Source organism: Meriones unguiculatus, chromosome 19 (assembly GCF_030254825.1).
Source record: "Meriones unguiculatus strain TT.TT164.6M chromosome 19, Bangor_MerUng_6.1, whole genome shotgun sequence".
NCBI classification, from domain to species: Eukaryota; Metazoa; Chordata; class Mammalia; order Rodentia; family Muridae; genus Meriones; species Meriones unguiculatus.
The window spans coordinates 52369140-52388949 of NC_083366.1; the positions used below are offsets into that span (position 1 = coordinate 52369140).

Sequence of the window (19810 nt, forward strand, 5' to 3'; positions counted from 1 at the left end):
CTAAATCCGTGGGGTTTGGAATTTGCTTGTGTCCCCATATTTGAGTTTGTAGTGGATCCATTTTCCACTGGCATCCTTTGGGGTCCCTGATATGACTGGCTGTTCCTTTCCCTCCACTAAAGTTGGCTTCAAGGTCATCCCGAGATACTCTAACAGTTTTGATATTAATCATCCTCTGAGCCAAAGGTTAGGATGCTCAAAAGTAGAGAAGAAATGTCAGCTGAAGTTAAAATATTTGTCTCTGACTTTTTTTTCCACATGGATTCAATTTACTGAAAGTGTATTCTGTAACAATTTAGCAATATTTGTGTTTATGGTCTTAGACCATCATTATAGGAACGACAACATTAACTCCTGATTATAATTCTCTAAATCTGTGGCAATTTGCATTTGCTGTTCAATGAGAAGAAAAGGTCACCAGGGTAAGTTTCTCTTTACCCTTCACCAAAAGCAGGCACCCCATGAGTTAAGGCCTTTTGAAACTCCCCAGAACCTTGCATATGATCCCCGAAGCAAGAGCACAAAATAAAATGTCATCATGAATTGTATTATTACGTCCTTGGAAAGACCTGAGATTATACGACAGTAGAGAATCAAATGAGAGCACATTAACCTGTGAGCACTATGGAAAATGTTCATATAGTAATAAGGATTTAATGGTGGCTATTGCAGGCTCTGTTTATAGCACTGATGGTTTCAGATCCAGCCGTCATCCATCCTCCTGAAAAGTCCCTCAATGTCAGTAGTTTGTGCATGCTTCTCTGTCTCTGTCTCTCTCTTAATTCTAGCCATTTCTAATTGGGTCAATGAAAAGATTCTAACATAATCACATACCCACAATGCACAGGGCATCTTGCTGTGAGCTGAAGAGTCAAAGATGATCAGGGTATGAATTGCAGAGTCTACCATAAAAAAAAAAGAAACAAACAAACAAAAAAAAAAACCTCACAGTGTATAAGGAATAACAGCATATGTCACTTGCCACTTATTAAAACGTTCTATATTTGTGGCAAGGTATAAGTAAGAGAATACATGGATTTAGAACAGGGCTTGACATATGTAAGTGCTCAAACAAAGGAGCTCGGGTTTTAAAACAAAATTAATGAAAATGACATGTGCCACAGGATCACTGAGTGGCACATGACTGGTCTCGGGGCCTTGAGGAAGTCTGTGGGGACGTGGTGGCAGTTGTTCTGAGTTTGGAATAATGAAGGGGAGTTTAGCAGACTGACAAAGGGAAGAGAAAAGCCAATCTGTGTAGGCAGAAAGTAGTGGCCACAATTTGTCTGGGGCACTAAAAACTGATCAGAGTTTGAGGTGCAACTAACAAAGACTCCTAACATACATACAGCCTAAAAAATCTTTATATATGTTAACACACCTGATAGTCCATGAACCCTGTACATTTTATCATGATTGACCCCAGTTCAAAAGAGAAGCTGAAGCACAGCATGTAAGAACCTAACCTTAGATCACAGAGGTCATCAATGGTAGAGCCTTGTAGTCCATGTTCTTAATACTGAGCTGTCCCATGCATAGGGAGAAAATTGTGAGACATTTTGAATAAAATTAATATCTGTGCCTTGTTCTAATTAGAAGCTATTGAAATAATTCTAGGAGTAGAATGAAATTTGCAAGCTGGTGTTTATGGAAGAGGAGAAGTGCTATTGCCTTCGGATTTGGCAGAGTCCCCCCTCCCCCTCTACACATACACACTAAAGCTCTGAAATAATCTACAACAATATTCCAACAAGGTATCTACCACAAAGAGAGTCATCACCATGGGAGCCAGAAACCCCTTCTTAGTGCCCACATGAACACTATATTTCGGTGGTTCTTAACCTGTGGGTCGTGAACCCTTCACAGGGGTTGCCTAAGACCATTGGAAAACATAGATATTTACATTATGGTTCCCAACAGTAGCAAAATTACAGTTATGAAGTAGCAACAAAAATAATTTTATGGTTGGGAGTCACCACAATAGGAGGGTGTGTTCAAGGGTCACAGCATAAGGATGGCCAAGAACCACTGATCTGTGTAGTTGAGGATTACCTTGAACTTCTGATTCATCTCTACGTCTAGAGAGCTGGGAACCAGTGTCATCATACCTGGGGATCGAACGCAGGGCTTCATGCATGCTAGGTAAGTACTCTACCAACTGAGCTACATCCCAAGCCCCAAGGAAGACGTGTGCTCTGACAGACTGAAGAAGCAAAAAGAGCAAAGTTTATCTGGGCAGCGGTGGAGATTGTGGGTGTGATCCGCTGAATCTGGACTCCAGGCATTTGCTTGCCTATGGAGTTAAACCTCCAAAGGCAGTTTTGTTAGTACACGTGACGATCTGGAATTGATAAAGAGATAGCTGGAATGTTCATAGATGGTAGAATGGGGCAAATACCCATTGAGAAGAAAGGACAAAGAGCAGTAGGGTATTCTAGAAAAGAGATCTAAGTTGTTAAGGGAAGAAGAAAAGGAGTCAGGGGCTATTATATAACACAATGCAAAGAAGATTACCTGGAGTATTTAAAACTGAGAAGTGACTGACATGCTTCTTTAGTATTGGAAGGATCAGTGGGTGGGAAGTGAGAAAAAGGGTATCAAATAACAAGGACCAAGAGGCAGAGGCAGGAACAGTCAATGGAACAAGCATGGGAAGTTTTCCCATGCCTCCAGGGGAGTAAGGATGTGATGGGGACCACCATGTGTTGTCTCTGAGCAGGAGCTGGAGGAAGGCCTACCAGAAAACAACCTCTGTCTCAGGAAGGTCCCTTTGTGTGGCACCTTGCCTGCCTAACTCGAGAAGGGAGGTAGAGGCACCAGGAAAAGCAACAAAAAAGACATTTCCAGGGCAGAGTGGGAATTAGCCTGCTTTCTCCATGTTCTCCTAGATGACATGGATCCAGATTATCCTTACTAAATGCAAACATCCTTGGCAAGGTTAGCCTGGGACAAGAGAAATGCTCTCTGCATTTTCAGATAGCAGGCAAAAACATTTCTTTGAAGGTAAGATTTCTTTTCGAATATCCAGGAGGCGAGGAAAGCTGCCTCTCAGTGTATCACCTAATTGCCCACCATGAAGTCTGGGTTAGCAGTTTCACTTATTGCTAAGCCACTCTCTATAACCTGTGTAGTTTCCTCACAGGGTGAGGAGCTCACAGGAAGTAAAGAAACTGACTGAAAGTTGTACTTATCAAAATTCCAACATATTTCTATCCAGAGAGTTCTCATCTTCATTTGGAAAAACAAGAAACCCAGGATAGCTAAGACAATCCTGTACAATAAAACGACTTCTGGAGGTATCACCATCTCTGATCTCAATATGTCCTACGGAGAAATAGTATTAAAAACCACATGGTATTGGCATGAAAACAGACAGGTTGATCAATGACATTAGATACAATATCCAGAAATAAACCCAGACACCTCTGGACATTTGATCTTTGACAAAGAAGCCAAAATTATACAATGAAAAACAGAAAATTTCTTCAACAAATGGTGTGGATCTAACTGGATGTCTTACCTTAGGAGAACACAAATATATTATATCTATCACTCAGCATAAAACTCAAGTTTAAGGGAATCAAAGACCTCAACATAAAACCAGATATACTAAATCTGATAGAAGAAAAAGTGGGGAATAGCCTTGGACACATTGGCACAGGAGACAACTTCCTGAACAGAACACCAACAGCTCAGGCTCTAAGATCTACAAATAATAAATGAGACCTCATGAAACTTAAGAAGTGTCTGTAAGGCAAAGGACACCATTAAAAGGACAAAACAACAGCCTACAGAATGGAAAAAGTTTTTTACCAACCCTACATCTTACAGAGGGCTGATATCCAAAACATATAAAGAAAAAAAGAAGTTAAACATCAATAAACCAAATAACCCAACTAAAAAAATAATGGAGTACTGAGCTAAACAGAGAAATTTCAACAGAGGAATCTCTAATGGCTGAGAAGCACTTAAAGAAATGCTCAACATCCTTAGTCATCAGGGAAATGCAAATCAAAATGACTCTGAGATTCCATCTTATACCTGTCAGAATGGCTAAGATCAAAAACTCAAGTGAGAGCACATGCTGGCAAGGATGTGGAGCACGGAGAACAATCCTCCATTGCTGGTGGGAGTGCAAACTTGTACAACCACTTTGAAAATCATTTTTTTCCCGATGATTTCTCAGAAAATAGAAAATAGTTCTCCCCCAAGAATCAGCTATACCATGTTCAGGCATATACCCAAAAGATGCTCCATCACACCACAAGGACACTTTCTCAACTATGTTCATAGCAACTTTATTCATAATGGCCAGAAACTGGAAACAACCTAGATGTCGCTCAACTGAAGAATGGATAAACAAAATATACATTTACACAAAGGTGTACTACTCAGCTATTACAAACAGTGACATCATGAAATTTGCAGGCAACTGGATAGAACTAGAAAAGATTATCCTGAGTGAGGTAACCCAGACCCAGAAAAACAAACATGGCATATACTCAGTTGTAAGTAGATATTAGCCATAAAGTACAAGATAACTGTGCTATCATCCACAGACCCAAAGAAGCTAACAAGGAGGTCCCAAGGGTGTGGTGGTGGTACTTGAATATCACTGAGTAGAGGACATAGAATAGATGTGGGGCATGGATGGGGGAGGGAATTAGCTGGGAAAGGGGTTGGGGGGAGCAGGAGGGATCTAATGGGGAGAGGATAGAAGGAGAGAGTACTGAGTACTGGGAGAGAGAACTGGAAATGGTTGGGGCATCTGAGATGAGCTAGAAACCTAGGACAATAGAAACTTGCAAGTGTCAATGACGGTGACCTTTCCTGGCTCCTAAGACTCCCAGCAATGGGGGATATGGAACCTGAAAAGGCTGTCTTCGATAGCCAGAAAAGATTTCCAGTGGAGGGATTGGGACACCAACCCACCACAAAACCTTTAGCCCACAGTTTGTCTGGCCTACAAGATATGCAGAGGTAAATATGGAACAGAAATTGATGACTAGCCCAGCTTGAGACCCATGTGGTGAGAGAGAGCCCACACCTGAAAGATAGTCTGCTCTACTTACAGACAGGGGCCTGGCATAACTGTTAACTGAGAGGCTTCACCCGGCAACTGATGGAAACAGATGCAGAGACCTAGAGACCATCATTAGGGGCGAGCTCGGGGAATCCTGTGGAAGAAGGGGAGGAAGGACTGAGGGAGCCAGAGAGGTCAAGAATACCACAAGAAAACCTACAGAATCAAGCAACTTGGGACCGCAGAGGTCCACAGAGACTGAACTCAAACATAGAGCTCAAACATAGAGCATGCATTGGATGGATCTAGACCCTCTCTCTGAACATAGGTAATAGTTGTTGATATCCCTAGGAGGCCTCCCTTTTTCTGAGGAGAAAGGGAAGCCTGAAGGATGAATGGGGGGGGGAGGGGAGAGAAAGGTGAGAGGGAGGGACTGGGAGGACAGGACAGAGGAGAATGTAAATTAAATTAATTAATTAATTTAAAAGAAAAGAAAGCTGTACTCCCCTGGTTTGGCTTTGGCAGTGGGTGGCCAGTGGTAGCCAGCTGCCATGAACAGTGGGAGAGGACCCCCCCCAGCCATGGGGACTCTGTTTAGAGTGCAGTTAGCTTTTTTTTTTGCTCAGGATGGATGGAGAAGCAGTGAGAGAGTTCTCCTTTCAGCATACACGCTGGCCTGCTCTATTCTAAGTTCACCCATAAAGGAAGCTATGTTTGCAGGTATTTACATTTTCTTGTCTTAAATATTTAAACAGCTTATTGAGGTACTTAGCAGAAGGGAGAGACATTTGTCTCTGGCTGTTATCAAATACTTTGTGCTTGCTTTGTTTCTGTTTTGTTTCGATGCAATTCACATACATTTCTGAGGACTGAAGTTTCCAAATGATATTATTTTTCCTTTGACCTGATAGGCTTCCACTAACATTTGTTTTTTTTAAAGTTTTAAATCATCAAATAATAATAACAAAATTTCTATACTTTGAATATACACTTGTGGGGTTCAGTGTGATTTCAAGTAGATTTTTAATTTTTTAAAATGTGTTTTGTGTATTTGTGTGTGTGTGTGTGTTTGTGTTGTAGGCATGTATGTCTGTGTACCACATCTGTGTGTTCCTGGTGCCTGTGGAGGTCAGAGGTGAGCTTCATAACCTCTGTAGACAGTTTTAGCCAACTGTTTTTAGTCAATATGTGGGTGCTGGGAATGGAGTCAAACCCAGATCACAGTTGAGGCATCTCTCCAGTCCTGTAAAAAAACTTAGCTGTATATCTAGATGTGCGTGTGTATGTTTGGGTTTGTACATGTGAGCTTAGGGCCTGAAACACTCAGAACTGGGAGCTGGAACCCCTGGGTGCATTTGTTTTCCCAAGTATTTGTAGAGGGTGTGAATCTGCTTCTTAAAAATTAGCATATTTCCCTCCTTCCCTAAGAACTCCACTCTGCTTTTATGTGGTATGTATGCTCGCATCCCTCCCCCCTCCCCCAACATCCTTTTAATTCTCATTTTCCCTTCACAGTCTCCTTTCTTGTCTCATGACCTATACCCTCCACATACATAGGAACTAAAATTTAGGATTATGTCTTAAAATCTAGGATCTTAACTTAATGAAAAAAAATGTGGTATTTAGTTTTCTGAGTCCCAGTTACCTTGCTTAAAGTAATAATTTCTAGTTTTGTATGATTGTATTTTTCTTAATGGCTGAACAAAATTCCTTTTTACATATGTGCCATTCATATTTATTTTTATGTATATAAAATTTTGTATGTATGTAAATAAAATATTGTATATTTATCCATTCATCTCTTGATGGGTATCAAGGCTGGCTCCATTTTCTGGTTATTGTGAATAATGCAGCAATAGACATGAATCTTCTGTTTATTTTGCTCTTTCTCACTTTCTCCCCACTGGAGCCAAGTCTACCACCAGGACGTGCTGGGTACAGATGACCTTCTCATCCATGCAGCATATGTTCCAAGTGATGCCCAAACCTGCAGATAATACCAGTTCTAACGTACACTGTAGTTTTTCCTATGTAGCTTGTCTTAGTTAGGGTTTTATTGGTGTGAAAAGACAACATGACTATGGCAACTCTTACAAAGGAAAACATTTACATTGGGGCTGGCTTACAGTTTTCAGAGATTTAGTCCATTGTCATCGTGGTGAGAAGCATGGCAGTGTGCAGGCAGGCATGATGCTGGGGAAGGAGCTTGATCTGCAGGCAGCAGAAGGAGACTGCCACACTGGGCGTATCTTGAGCATATGAGACTGCAAAGCCCACCCCTACAGTGACACACTTCCTCCAACAAGGCCTCATCTACTGCAAAAGGCCACACCCTCTAATAGTGTCACTTCTTACGGGCCAAGCATTCAAACACATGAGCCTTTGGTAGGGAGCGGGGAGAAGGGGTCATCTCTGTTCATACCACCATGTAGCCTTACCTAGGATGAAATACCCAAATAGGACAAATATAAAAATTAAAGTGCCAACAAAATTTCCATGAATGTTGTCAGTCATATTCCGGCTGGGATGGAGCAGGTTGGTGTGGGATTTCATCATGCTACTCTGAATTACATGGAATTTAAAGCTTATGAATTGTAGGGACTGGAGAGAGGACGTGCTGCTTTTGCAGAAAACTCAAACTGAATGGCTCACAACCACCTATAACTTGAGCTCCAGGGAATGCAATGGGGTTTTAGAGACTCTGTGGGCACCACACTGACGTGTGCAAATTCACATGCAGCACATACACTTTACAATGGAAAATGGAAAAATTAAATCTAAATTGCTTCTTTCTGGAGTTTTCCATTGAATTTTTAGACAATAATTGATCAGAGGTAACTAAAATCATGGAAAGTGAAACCTCAGATGGAGGGCCACTGTATTGGTTGGCAGAATTGTGAGGGTATCTGCAAAGTCTATAAACACAACAGAGTTTCTTATTTTACTTACTTGGTGCTTGCAGTGCTGGGGAGCAAACTCAGGGTCATGGATATGCTAGGCAAACGCTCTAGCACTGAGCTACACCCCTGCCCTATAGGGTAGTTTTATTTTGCGACAAATAAATAAATAAATCATGTTCTTTGCAGGAAATGTACAGCATTGGAGATGAAAACAGTGAATGAAATAAGCCAGACCTAGAAACATAAGAATTTCCTGTTTTTGTTTTCTCTTACTGGGAATGTGGGAGGAAAAGAACATAAGAATAAAAGAGAGACTTAGTAAGGGAAAAGAGAGAGGGAACGAGGAAGGGGGATATAATAAAAAATACTTTACATGCCTATATAGGATATACATATATCTTATCCTATATTACAATTATAGTATATATGCATATTACATGTAGCATACATACACATATCCTATATAAGAATGCGGCATTAAAGCCTCTTGTTTCTTAAAATGAATGTATGATAGCAACAACAATAATAGTAGTAACAATAAAAGATTCATGGTTTCACATTTTCTTAAATCTTTCATTTGGAACCTGAGCTCTTGCTAAGGTTTCAGGGTTTATAACATTGAAAGACTTGCAAATCTCCAACGTTGTATAGTTGCCCCATTGCCACTTTCCAAAGAAGGAATAAACAATAGTTAAAATAACTTTCATGAGAATTGTTTAATGGATGAAACTTCCTGGAGGACCACAATGATGGAGGTGACAAGCTCTGCTAAAGGTCACTTCCCATGCTCCATAAGTGGTGACAGGCAGTGATTTTTGGACTCCTTTCAAGGATGCTGTTGACTCAGCAGAATTAGGAACCAGGAGCGAGAGGCCTTTGCTGCTTTAGGGCAAGGGCTTTGTTATAGCTATTTCCAGGATGGAGAAGGGAGGCTCAAAACTCTCCAGCCAACCTGTGCCAAGTTTCCAATCAACAGGAACCGCTTGATAGTAAATATGTGTTGGTTTAAGCTGATCCGTTTGTGAAACTTCACTCTGCAGCCATAAAAAATACACGCAGTCTACAGAGACGTGAGTGGATGTTCAAAAATACGACAAATGTTCTGAGTAGTCAGAAGGGGTAACTCTTGCTTTCACACACTGTTGCAATATTTGAAAAAACATTAATAAGTGTGTATTACCTTTCATTCCAGGAACTAATATGACTATTTCAATTCTAATTTTATTTGTGTGTGTGTGTGTTTGCATACGCACACACGCACGCAGCATGTGCCTGCCGAAGACCACTAGAGATCTAAGGACAAATTTCAGAGCCATTTCTCTCTATGGACAACTCAGATTCTGGGGTCCACACTCAGCTTGCCAAGCTTGGAGGCAAGTACCTTTACCCATTAAGCCATCTCCTCAGCCCAAGATGACTTTATTATTATTATTATTATTACTATTTTCAATTCAGAAGTTAAAGCATAATTCAAGGTCTGCCCTAAGGCTATTATCAGGATGAGCCTATCCAGATGTGCAGGAGCTCATGGAATGGAGGACACTTGGGCAGAGAATGTAGCTAACACCAAGACAGATTTCCTTGGATTCATGCATTTTGGGTTCAAACAACAATAACACCAAAATAGTTACCTTAGGAAAACAAGCTTTTACCTTGGCTGACTATTTAAATACTTTGAAGCCTTGGCTATCCTTTTAAATACGCCACAGCCTTTGCTAACTGTTGAAATACCCCCTAGCCTTGGCTAAACACGTACATACCCCATAGATTTGGCCAACCATTTAAACACCCCCTAGCCTTGGCTAACCACTTAAACATACTAAAGGGACAGCTCATTTACTATTTATCTGGAAAAGTTTCACAGAAGGAGTTCCTAAAAGAGAAGAAAGAAGCTTATAATTTTGTTTGTATAGCTTTATAAAGGCTCTTGGGAGAGCACCAATTAAATTCAGAGAAAGCCCTAGGAGAGAGAACTTGGAGCAATTTCAAGTGTTTGGAGCAAGCCAAATGTTTGGAATTCTTTCATTTGCAAAAATAGTAGAGGCTGGAAGGCTGAAAGCCCCTGGGCTACCCTGCAGGTTACTTGTTTCAGTGGTAGATGGAACTACCCAGCATCGCTGAGTCTGATAATTTTTCAATACAGTCAATATTTCGGTGACAAAAATGGCAGCATACCTGGAGTATGGCAGTGGGAACAGGATGGGAGCAGGATGGAGGGAGTGGCAAACGGGAAACAATTTGGTGGACTCTGAGAATTATCAAACAAGATGCTTCAAAGAGGAAATGGAAGTTGAGATTGAGGGAAACCCTGCCATTTAGAAAATACAATGGAGCAAGATGGCAGAATGAAATTGTTCAGAGATAGGCTGGGGGAGTCATTTACGAAGCTGGGAGCACTGAATTCCTTCAGAGCATAGCTGTTCTTAGCTGGGGTTCTTGAACTGCTGAAACTGGGAAGGAGTACTTGGCTACTCCCTGAGGTCATGTCAATCAAAGGCCAGAGGTCTAGAGGCAGAAACCAGCCAGTTCACCCTTCCTTTTAAAGCACAGTTGCCTTGGTTCTTCTTGGTTAGGAACCACCTGAACGAACCTAGATAGTCTGTGTGATGATGCCGGGATGCGGATTAGTAGAGGATGCCATGAAAGATGCCAGTTTTCCATCATGAAAAGCAAGAAATAATGAAGGAGCCTATCCTAGCTTATACCACAAAGGCAAGGGATTCTAGGCTCACTGAGAAGTCAATTTTAATATACTCTCTTGAGTCACATGAGGCACAGATAGAGAGAAGGTGCATATGGGAGTGGACTTGGGGCTTTGCTGTCATGCCAAAAGAAAACTGAAGTGTATGTATCAACTGCTCTGACACAGACATGAATTACCTATCAAATTCTGCCACCAAATCAGAACACTGGCTCTCAATGCCAGTGTGGCTTTTCTAGAACACACTGACTAAGCATCAGTCCAGACTCAATTGCTTTACCAAAAAAGTGGTACTTAATCTGAGCCAATGAGGTACTATGTTGTTCATCAGTTCTGAGAGCACAGCTCTTTGAGGTATAGGTAACTTGAATATTTTTTTTTAGGAAAAATTTACAGCTGCTTTAAATAAAAGATTTTTAATTTTTTTTTTTTTGTTTTAGAAAATTAGGGATTGATCACATAGATACCTCGTTTTCCCTTCTTTCATCTTTTCTGTGTTTTTAACATACCACCAGTGAGTGGAAGAGACGGAGGATGAAACTAAACTAAGCAAAAACGAAGTACTGACTGACAGAATTTCATAAGCACACCCTAGAAAAGCAACCCAATGAAGACAACGCTCAGAATGCTCAAGGAAGAAAGTGGCACCGTTCACATCAATGTGTGTTTGTCACAGTAAGAAGAAACTGCCCCCCGCCCCACACTAGACTCATATTGGAAATGAGACCCTGTTCACTTCATCACGCTTTCCAGCATAGCAAGTTGGAAATTGCCTTCCTGGCTGAAAATGAAGAAAAGATTAGATTTTTGAAGATATGCATTTGTGTAACTCTAATATATAAAAACTTTCTATAATAAATTTGGCTCAAGTTTTCCCATAATTATTAAAGAGGATTTAAAACATTCCAGCCAACAGCCTACAGTCTCAGTAGGTTCCAAAGGTTCTGTTTTGCATTATAAATATGTTTATGAATAATTATTCTAAAGTTGACAGCTCTTATTTTTACTTTTTAAGTACTGAATTTTTTCTCTTTAATTAAAAAAATTAAAAATATAATTACATTGTTTTTCTCTTCCCTTTCAGTTCTTCAATCCATCCTCTCTAAATCCCCATTTTTCTCCCTCGAAATCAGCCTCTTTTCCTTTAATTGTCTTTGTATATGTATATGCACACACACACACACACACACACACACATATATGCATACATAGGCCTAAATACATGAATACAACTTATACATATGTGATTTTGGAGAGGACCACCGGGTGTTGGGTAGCCATTTCTTTCATTCCCAGCATTCCTTAGTTATGTGTAGTTTTCTGTGTACAGATGGGTCCCTGTCTTATTTATCTCTTCCCAGTTAGCATGATTATTGGTGTTGTAGTTTTTCAGGTCTTGTTTAAGCAGCCATATTGCTGCGGCATCAAGGGTAAAGCTTCTCTGACATTTCCAGGAGACAATCTCACAGCAGATTTTGTGGTCCTCTGAGGACGACAATCTTTCTGCTCCCTCTGCTGCAAGGTTTCCGAGCCTCAGCACAGGAGTAATGTAAATGGAACAGACGGGGTTGGGCACCCATGATCAGTTGTTTCCTGCATTTTGACTAGATGTGGTCTTCTGTAATGGTCTCTGTCTGTTGCAAAGAGAAGTGTCCTTGATGAGGGCTGAGCACCACGCTCAACTAGCTGAGCCCTGGTGTGTGGTAGCTATTACTCTTATTTTAAAATAAGTTTTTCAGCAATCTTATTAACTATCTAATGGAATTAGCCTTGGTAATACATATTTTATTAACTTCTAACTTCTTTCTTGTAACTATGAATACTGTAGATAATGAGTTTCTCTTACACAGAGCTTAGGATGAACCAGAATCTAAAATTTTCTTAAGAAAAAATATCATAGCACTTGCTTTCCCTATTTTTTATTCATTCTGCCCATCACAAGAAGCTCACATAACACTTTTTGTCCATTCTCAGGAAAGGTAAGCAGAACACGGGTTACAAGTATTTGTTGGTTATATCCCAGCAGGTGATAGAAAGAGAAGAGATTCTAATTTTAATATCCTAGAAAACCCCTTATCTCAGACAGGATGTCCCTTTCTCACATCTGCTTATTGTATTAAAATGGAATCCACAGATCACCTTCTGAACACATAACTTCTAACAGCTCCATGTAATGCCTAACAGGGCATAGTAGGACTACCAGAGACATAGCGTGTATCATGTAACGACACTTTGATTAACGCAGGACTACGTGTGTGATGTGAATCACACATATTATTAATGTTGAACTAGAAGTTACTTTTGTGCATTGGTGTCATATATTACAACACTGCCTTTCTCTCACCTGTCTGTGCAACACTGGTATAAAGCAAACTATTGTGTTACCCATCTCACAAAAGCATAGCACATGTGACTGTACACACAGTGTGTAATCAGAACAGTAAATAATTCTGACACTGATGTATGTATTTTCTGTACCATATTTTTTTTTGTTTTGTTTTGTTCAAGTCAAGGTTTCTCTGTGTAGACTTGGCTGTCCTGGACTCACTTTGTAGACCAGGATGGCCTCGAACTCACAGAGATCCACCTGCCTCTGCCTCCCTGAGTGCTGGGATTAAAGGTATGCTACCATATCCATCTGGATGTACCATATCTTAAACATTACTTTGTAGTATACTTTTGTTAGTTGACAAAGTTTAAATAGATCAAAACTGGAAAACTTTATACTGTGTGAGCTAAACCAGACCCATAAATACAAACACAAAGGTGTTCTCTCTCTCTCTCTCTCTGGTTTTGACCTTAGATTTTAATGTTTAGATTTTATGTTTCACTTGGAGTACATGAAGAAGCCAGGAAACTAGAAGGGGCCATTATGGGGGGACAGGAAATATCTTAAGTGAAGATATTTTACTAGCAGAACACAGGTGATGTGAGGGCAGGATGGAGAATGATTGGGGGAAGAAGGCATAAATGAGGATGTCAGAGTAGAGCAGAGGAGAGGGTGGGGGAGAGACAAATATGACAAAAGACTCTTAAAAAGTCACTTGGAAAGCTATTATTTTATCAGTTAGGTTCTCTCCTCTCTCTGTCTTTCTCTGTCTCTACCTCTCATTCACACACAATGGAGTTACCCTAAATAGATAATGTTCTTCCCACAAGCCATGTGTTATCAAACAAAATCCTAATACCACTATTGGGATACCTCCCTTCAAGTTGTTGATCAGAGGGATTTCAGAGAAACCCCAAAACAATACAAGGTAATGCTAGTGTTCTTGCTTCACATCAGATTTTGACTGCATGACACTTGGTGAAGATACGCAGTGTGCTCGCAGAACTTGATGAAATCAAACTGGCACTGACTTGGAATCTTTTTTCTTGTTGTCTAGCTGTCATAGTACCAGAAGGTGTTGGGCAGGCTGCTGAAGGTGGGGGAAGTTAACAGTCTTACACAGTGCTGAACCCTGAAAACGTTAATAATAATCAGCCTGCGAAGACCTGCCTACTGGTTCAACAGTGGAATGATTGTTATTGGGGTGATCTTATACTTTCTGATCAGATTTAAGGCCTGTTCAACAGGGCAGAATTCATGCTTAGTATTGTACATCTGGCAGAGAACCTGTGGCTATAGTCATATACCCCAAGGGAGCAGCTACTATTATTTTCTTGCTCAATGGGCACAGTATCAAAACTGCCTTCTGAATACTCACCTTTGTACCCATAAATTAGGGTAGCTCTCAGCCATCACAGGAAAAGCTTATTTTTGCAGAGGATGGCAATTGATATAAACTCATAACTGGACCAAGTACAGAGATTATGGAGTGCTTGGCATTAAACAGGCATTCTAGTATATTTCCCACCTCCAGGGGGTCAAGAGACACAGTGAAAGAGAGGAGGTGGAATAAATATTTAAAGAACCAGATGTTGGGAAAGATTGCTGTAAAAGTGTCTTCACGACAGTAGGAGAGAGGTATGTGTCCTTATGAAGTCATAGCAGCCATGATTGCTTGCACAAGATCTGCCCAAGCCAGTTGACATTCCAACACAAGTGGTGGAGAGGATCCCAAGGCCCCACTCCTAGCTCAGAAGCTGTTGGGAGTTGATGGCTGCTGAAGAAAAGGGGTCAGTTTTGTCCAGCAATGTAGCCCCTGTTAGGATGCCCATTCTCCAATGGACGGGTAACTCAAGTTCTTGAGCATACAGGCAACACTAACTGAACTCAGTAGGGAGAAAGAGAGAGAGAGAGAGAGAGAGAGAGAGAGAGAGAGAGAGAGAGAGAGAGAGAAGTTGGGAGGTACATTGTCAGGGAGAAGTTGGAGGCCCTCCAACTTCTCCCTGACAAATATAAGAAGAGTTAAAGTTTACTGTAACAAAAAGTACATTACACCAGCAATAGCTGCATACAACTCATCACTCATCCATCGTGCCTCCTGATTGCTTTACAAGGCCACTTCAATGATGGGCCTACAGTGTCAAGGCTTATGTATGTGAGCTTGCTGGTGTTTAGATAACACAATAATCCAATGATGCATTTCTCAGAAGGCATCCTCATCACTAAGTGACTCGTTAATGTGATTTACGTATTTCAAGATATATATTTAAAGAAGACTAAATTAGATGCTAAAATATATCTCTATACAATATAACACTTTAGGGTCTGGTGGATTCCTCCATTTGGATCTACTTAAATAGTATTAGGAATAGGCTTTGAGAGGGCTGGAGAGATGGTTCAATGTATAAGAGCACTGTCTGTTCTTCCAGAAGACCTGGGTTGGGTTCCAACACCTCTATGGCAATTCATAACCATCTGTTACTGTGGTCCTAGGGGATCTGATGACTTCTTCTGTGAACACCAGGTACAGATGCAGTACAAAGATGTTCATGCAGGAGAGATACCCATGCATATCAAATTATATGATATGTAATTTATATATATATATATATATATATATATATATAGAGAGAGAGAGAGAGAGAGAGAGAGAGAGAGAGAGAGCTTGGGAAGCACTTCCTCAATGGCAGAATGACAACAATAATATTAGTGGAAAAAAGACCAACAGTTTTAGAACTCTAGTAATGAACATAAAACTCTCAATGAGCTGAGCAGCATGTATTCAAGAAAGTCATGTCATTCTTGGTAAGAGCTCTTATTGTTGTCTGGTTTTATTTATTTTCATCTCCTTTTCTCTATCTCCACGGCAATCTTGAAAATAGCTTCAACAGCTGTGAAAGTTTACGACCTACAAGCTCATTAAAGAGAAGAAAAAAACAGGGTTGAACTCCCTCAAAGATTCTTCTACTCCCATTGTTACTGTTTCACTTTTCTAGAAACTTCTTGAAAAGTTTCAAACTCAGGATTTATTCTTATTCTTTTGACCCAGTGATCACTTGGTATAAATAGTTCCACCCATAGTCTGGGTTTTCTACAACAGCTAGAAGCAATTCTTATAAACTTTCCTCCTTACTTTATTTTTCCTCCCCACTAAGTAAACATTAATTTAAAATGGGTCCTAGATTCAGGTGTAAGATATAAAATTAGAAAACTTAAAAAGAAAGCAGAGGAGCAAATGTTTGTCAGCATGAACTACATTATCTCTTATATGTACTTGTAGTAATAAAAGTACAAGCAACCAAAGAGAAAATTGTAAAATGGTTTTCATAAACAAACAAACTAACTAATTTTTTTCTGGTTTAAAACAGACCATTAGTGATGTGAAAAAGACAGCCCAGAGATTAGGAAAATGCTTGTTTGCATCCACAACATGTAACTAACAGCTACAATGCAGTGATTGACAACCCAATTTTAAAATTGGACAGGGGTTTGAATGGCTATTTTTGTTAAAAACAAAAACAAACAAACAAAAAAAAAAAAACAGTAAAAGAGGTAAAGAGAAAAGTCATTCAATAACATCGGTCCACAAAGGAATGGGCCTTGAATCTGCCATTCCAGTTATGGTTGTAACAGTTTAAAATAAAAACAAAGCCCAGGAAAATTATCACTTTGGCAAGGATATGGAGAAGTTGGAACCCTCATATTCTGTTGGTAGAAATAGAAAATAGTGGGGATAATTCGGAACTAAGTTTCACAGTTTCTCAGTTAAACGTAAAGCCACCATCTGACCAAGCCTCCCTAACTGTAAGTATATTCTAAACGAACTAGAAACATATGCTCTCACAAAGACTTCTACATGGCTGATCAGAGTGGCAGCAGAAGCAGTTCCAATGGACAGCTGATGACTAGCTAAATAAAGCATGCTTTGTCCACACAGGGAAATTTCATTCATCGGCTAAAAGGAGTAAGTCTCCGCACATGCTCCAATGAGGATGAACCACGAGAAGCATGCTCTGCGGAACCAGACAAAAGGTCACACATTGTATGACTCATGTATATGAAATGTCCATACCCGGGCACCGCGACAGAACAGAGAAGGTTGGTAGCCATCATGGGCTGGAGGAATGAGGCTTCATTTGGGGTTAATGAAAATGTGCTAGATAATGAGAGTTACCCAACACCGAAGATAATAAAAATACTGAGCTGTGCACTTCAAAAGAACATATTTTGTATCTCTGGGTTACCTTCCAATAATGAATATATATTCATATATGTAGTTACACACACACACACACACACACACACGGGGCATTCTCAGTTTAGGTCCATGGGGTTGTAATTCAATCTGACAGCTGGGACCTTGGTTAAGTTGCCCATCTTTAGATGAGGACAATAGTAAGAACATTTGGAAAGGCTGTTAAAGGACCGAACAGGTTAAACAGGCTATCGCTCAGAGCAAGCGAGGATGCTCAGAAAGTGGCTGAGTGTTTGATTCTATGGAGGTAAGTTTGCAAGTAACTGTTAGTCTTTGTTGAGCATGCTGGTCCATGTTCAGCGCACATTCCCAGTCTGCAAATGGTGGAGCTCATGGGCTAGCTCCCGCTGATCGTTATAAGAGTGAGTTGGCCAAAAATATGGGTGAGAAGATAATGTTTGAAAACAAACCTCTTGGATACAGTTTCAGAATTAGGAACTTGGATGCATGGTGAGATAATTTTACAAACTCTTCAACATCTTTGAGTAGTTCAGTCTATATTCAGGGTTTTTCTTCTATACTATTTTATTTGGGATTTATTTTCAGATCATTCTATTTTCCACAGTGATTGAAACTGAAGATGATTCAGCAATATAGGAGTCCAACCTATAGGACTATACAGCACGTCTAAGCTTATGTGAAGGCGGTACAGCCCATTTTAAAAATGTGCCTGTGGAGTATAAATCACCATGTAGGTGCAACGGCATTCGAACTATTGCGAGATGAGCACCCAGGTGAGAGATCCGAACTTCGTGCTCTGCCAGCGCTTGGTGGTTAACACTTCCGGTGCATTTGGAGGTTAAAGCAGAGGCAACAACAATTATACTCTTTCTAGAAAGTATTTAAGAAATGTTTGTTTATTTTCTTTTTTTTTTTTTAATTTTGTTTTAGATGCACTGGAGTTGGTTAACCAATTGCAATACATTCTCATGCTCCTTCTGCTCTGTTTCTTTCCTCTCGGAAACTGATGTGAAGCTAGTTCACACAGGGGCCCCTATGTATGAGCCGGCTGGCCACAGCCTGGCTGCGTGCATGCTTGCAGCCCTCACACAAAGCAAGTGACAGACAACATTGAACTCTACAGGAAGGGTCTGGATAGAAGAACAGCATAACGTATTAAACTAAAGCTATTGTTGAAGCTGGGAAGGACTCTATAGCTCATTAATACTGAGGTATTACATTTGCATCTGAGGCTGTGAAAGTCTTGAGATGGTGAGGAACTTGTCCAAGGTCCAGGTAATTGGTGGCGGATCTAAACATACCACCTTACGCTGTGTGTGTTCCTGTGTGTAAGAACTTGAAAGGGAGGGAGGGGAGAGGGAGAGAGAGAGAGAGAGAGAGAGAGAGAGAGAGAGAGAGCTTAACTTATAAAACAATAGATTTCCATATGGCTCCTTCTGCTTTCCAGGCAGACTAGAGACCAGTAACTCTTCAGGAACTGTCCAGGCCTCCAGGGCCAGACTGAGACCACCGAGTCATCCATCGTCATGGACTCAGCAACTGTTGAATTCTAAGCTTCCCCAGCACCCACATGACCATCACTGGACTACCCCAAAGTGCTTTCGCTGCTTTGTATAGTCAACAGTGGTAGCCGAAACCATGGCTAAGTTGTGGGCTTCCTTGCTTCGGCTAGCACAGCGAGAGGGCTGGAGCAGGGCAGGAGTGAAAGGTTGGGATCTGGACAATGAAGAGTCAAACTGTTCAGTAGGTGGTGAAGCCATTCGCTCTAAGAGACACTCTGGGATGATGTGCAAGTTGGAGCCTCTAAAACAGGTCAGAGGGCAAAGGCTGGGTTTGCCTCAAGGAGGCAGAAGGTATAACTCACTGGCCAGCACTAACTGGAAGAAGGAGAGGTACCTGGGTAACAGCATTCGCTCTCAGCCCCAGCCAGCAAGAACGATCTGCTTCTGCAGGTGCAGAGCTGAGGGCCATTATCTCTCTTAGGGAGGTGGCATGAAGAGTCAGAGCCTCTTGCTGGCATGCAGGAAGTGCTGCGACGGCCACATCATGAGAGTGAAAATGTTACTATGCCCACGGTCATAATAACAGTCCACGATCCCTGTGTGCAGGTCTATCCCTGCCTGCCTGACTGCCTGGTCCCTGAAGCAGCTAATGTCTGGCCATTTCAGTCCAGCCCTTGGACCTTTAATGAGGTACCTCTGGGCTGCATCTGTGGACTAAGGACATTTCCTGGGGCTTTCCATCTTTGAACAGCACAGCCAGACGCTTGCAGAAGGATAATGACTTTGACTCCATAGCCACTTCCCAGGAGAGCAGTCTTGCTTCCCTGGGCTTAGAATAATGCCCCCCCCCTTGGTTTCTCTGCTTCCCAGCGGATATTATGAACCTCCTTTTATTTTATGTAGGGCGTTCTATGTACGTTGCCTCCTGGGGAACGCTAGGGAGCATCTCAAGGGGAGCAAACCTGATTACTTTGTCCTGTAACCTCAGCACCTGAAGTTTGGACATAGTCAGGTGCAGTGAGGGTTTATAGGATGAAAAGTGGTATTTATTCAGTTAGCATTTTGGTTAGCATTTTGCTGTTTTCCCATGCTTGCTGCATACCCTGCCAGCTGCTGAATGCAGGCAAACAAACAAACAA

At 41.0% G+C, this 19810-nt stretch overlaps 1 protein-coding gene across 3 annotated transcripts in view; it reads right to left on the minus strand.

Moving 5' to 3' along the window:
- F13a1 (coagulation factor XIII A chain) overlaps positions 1-19810 on the minus strand; it is a 194481-nt gene that overhangs the window by 54317 nt on the left and 120354 nt on the right. The window lies entirely within an intron of this gene.